Source organism: Anabrus simplex, chromosome 7 (assembly GCF_040414725.1).
Source record: "Anabrus simplex isolate iqAnaSimp1 chromosome 7, ASM4041472v1, whole genome shotgun sequence".
NCBI classification, from domain to species: domain Eukaryota; kingdom Metazoa; phylum Arthropoda; class Insecta; order Orthoptera; family Tettigoniidae; genus Anabrus; species Anabrus simplex.
In genome coordinates this window covers 245,359,879-245,363,355 of record NC_090271.1, presented here as the reverse complement: position 1 = coordinate 245,363,355, position 3,477 = coordinate 245,359,879, and the positions used below count along the sequence as shown (strand labels likewise).

Genomic DNA, 3,477 nt, shown 5'->3' with positions numbered 1-3,477 from the left:
AAGAGCAAGAAACTAAATATCACTCTACTTGTAAAATAATGTTATGGTCTTTATTTCGGGTGTGAAGACTGGGTGCCAAATATTGCTGTGTATCACGTGTTACGCGTCTCACTGGGTAGAAAAATTGTACACGTCGTATGCCATTTGCAGTTTCTATGATTTGGAGGGAACAGATTAGCCTTTCAATTAACTTGTATTTCTGTTTAACCACGGCCGACTTGATGCATCGCTCTAGCTGGAGCGCAGCGAGGGATCCAGTCACCCGTGGTTTAACTAACATCTAAAATTAAACATACAGTCAACTTAGTAGGTCGTGTTACGTACATGTAGTACGTGTTGAAGAGATGTTAAATACAGAACAAAAATGGCCAGCCGGACACCAGTGGGATCCGAACCCACAACCTCCCGATTTCGCGTCGGTTGCTCTACCAATTGAGCTATGGTGGCCTAGGCCATCTTTGTTCTGTTTGAAAGGATCTGAGCTACAGGTCTGGCACTGCTGCTAGCACACTGTAGAGTGCGTTTAAGTCGCCCGTTGTGGGGCATGTCAATGAATATTGAATTTTCACGACCGCATTGTAATCGAAATAGACTTTCAACGTATTAGGTCGTGTTACGTACATGTAGTACGAGTTGAAGAGATGTTAAGTACAGAACAAAAATGGCCAGCCGGACACCAGTGGGATCCGAACCCACAACCTCCCATGAACATCTCTTCAACACTACTACGTAACACGACCTAATACGTTGAAAGTCTATTTCGATTACAATGCGGTCGTGAAAATTCAATATTCATACAGTCAACTTTTCCAATTTTCATCTGAATTGAGACCTGTCTGCATCAAAGTATCCGTTTGCCAGTAGTTGAACGTCGAGCTAATACACTGAAGGAAATAAGGAAGCGGCCATGACCTTAATTAAGATACCGACCCAGAATTTTCCTCCTAAAAAAGTAGGAAACATGGAAAAAATCTTCAGGGCTGCCGACGGTAGGGTACAAACCCATCATCTTCCGAATGCAAGCTCAGAGCTACTCGACCCTAACCGCATGGCCAACTAGCTCTCTACCCAAGTATCCAGTTTTCATGACATTGAGTGATACCTCAGCTGACCCAATTGATACTAAAGAACAAAGAGATGAGGGATTTGATGCTACATTGGAAGCGAGTTGTTTTTTTTTTTTTTGCTAGTTGTTTTACGTCGCACCGACACAGATAGGTCTTACGGCGACGATGGGACAGGAAAGGTCTAGAAGTGGGAAGGAAGCGGCCGTGGCCTTAATTAAGGTACAGCCCCAGCATTTGCCTGGTGTGAAAATGGGAAACCACGGAAAACCATTTTCAGGGCTGCCGACAGTGGGGTTCGAACCTACTATCTCCCGAATACTAGATACTGGCCGCATTTAAGCGACTGCAGCTATCGAGCTCGGTTGGAAGCAAGTTGTTCAGCGGAAGATCTCTTTTTATCTCAAGAAGATTTTAATGATTCCATTCGGGATCTGATGTCGGCTAAAAAGTGGCTGAAGTTTAAAGTTCCACGCTCAAATGTTGGAATATACTCACAAAGATACAAGAATATGCATTTTTCGTAGTCGCAATAGTGATTTCAAACACTACTTGCCTAAAGAGAAAGATGCAATTAATTGTAATAATATTTGTTTGGTACTTGGACATCAACACCATCCAAAGTAGTGATGATTGTTCATAGACTCATCAAAGGTGAGTTTAAAGGCTTTTCATATGCAAAATCAACACCTCTAGTGAATGTCACTGACATGAAAGAGACATGAATACTGTTAGAAAAAAATCCAGTATGCAAAATATCACTGAACTTTTTGTGGAGTTACAGCCTTATTACTGGGTTTGCAACTTGGATATACTATTTTCTACTGTTTCTTTTGTGAGTTGTACAGCAGGGATGGAAATTCTGACTACATTAAGACAAAATGGCGTGAACATGAACCTCTTATTCCCGGCCAAAAATTGAGTCAAATACCTCATTGGTGAGTCCTGCAGAAGTGCATTTTACTCCCCTGCACGTTCAAGTGAGACTTACGAATTAAAAAAAAAAATTCATAAAGTTTCTGTTGTATTTATGTATTTTAAATCGAAATTTACTGAAGTTAGTGATGCAAAAATGAAGGAAGGCATTCTTATAGGGCCAAAAGTAAGATGAAAATATTAAGGAAATATCCATTCTACAGGAAAAATCAGACTGGAAATCATTGTTAAGTATCTGCTCCGGTTTTCTTAAGAATTAACATGCGGGAAACTATCATGAAATATTGGGTGATCTTCTGAAATCATACCACGCTCTGGGATGCAACATGTCTTCAAAACTTCATTTCTTGGGACTCGCACCTGGAGTTCTTCCCAGAAAATCTTGACGCTGTAAATAATGAACAGGCAAGCGTTTTCATCAGCAGATTTCTAGTACAGGAAAGAGGTACCCATGCAATTGGAGCCCCAGTATATTGTCCGACTACTGCTGGATCCTGAAAGAAGACAACCCACAGGCAAAATATATCCGAAAATCATTAGATGCAACGTTTTAAGCAATCCCAAATGAGGTGTATTTTGATAATTCGTGTTACGTTAGTGCTAATTCTACAATACCTTAAACGTGTGCCACAAAAAAACTGCCCGATGGAAAAGTCTGAAATCATATTTAAGCTCAGCATAAAAAACACGTTCCAGTACATAAAATATGAATACTCACGGATGACCGCCAACTGGGGAAAGAATGTTTATTTATTGTACTCATGATAATGCATGCAGAGAGTACTTTTATAATACTCAGTATTAAGGATAATTCACCTGAAAAAATATCACAAAATGATTTAAGTATACTTACTAATATACTGTATATTCCGAATGCAGCATTTTTAAGTATCTTTAATTAGAAGTATATTTAATTTAAGACTTCTCCAGAATAAGAATGTAGCCAACAAATTTTTCAAAAAGAGATTTCAGTGGAAATAGGATGCATCATCACGCCTATATAGTGTAGTGTTATCTTAAGTCGTACATTTGTACTTCAAGCTGATTTATAGCCAGGAGAACATTGTCCTCCGTGGTATAAGGATAGAACATCAGGCAATACAATGGACAGTGCTTGTTTTGGTACATCACCAGGTGTAATAGATGATTTAAATAAAGGTCAAAGACGAAATCATATATATATTTGGAAATATTTTCTTTAAGGGTTATAAATTTCATGTTGTTCGTCCGTATTGAACTGAGAATAACATATGAGTAACAACACAGTAAAGGTTTCCACCTATTCAATACAAAATATATTCACAATATTTTAAAATTACATGGAACTAGTTTCGACCCATCTAGGGGTCATCATCAGCCACATCAAAGCAAAGATCACTCTTGACGAAATCCTAAGAACACGTTAATTTTAACAGTAAGATTATTATGGAATAACAAGTGAATGTGGTAAATGAAAAGAGATGTTAGTATGGGACAG

General features: G+C 38.7%; 1 non-coding gene across 1 annotated transcript; it reads right to left on the bottom strand.

Annotated features, from left to right (window-relative positions):
- Positions 1–370: 370 nt before the first annotated feature.
- TRNAS-CGA (transfer RNA serine (anticodon CGA)) lies at positions 371–447 on the bottom strand. The gene has a single exon. It is a non-coding gene; the product is annotated as a tRNA-Ser (tRNA).
- Positions 448–3,477: the final 3,030 nt, after the last annotated feature.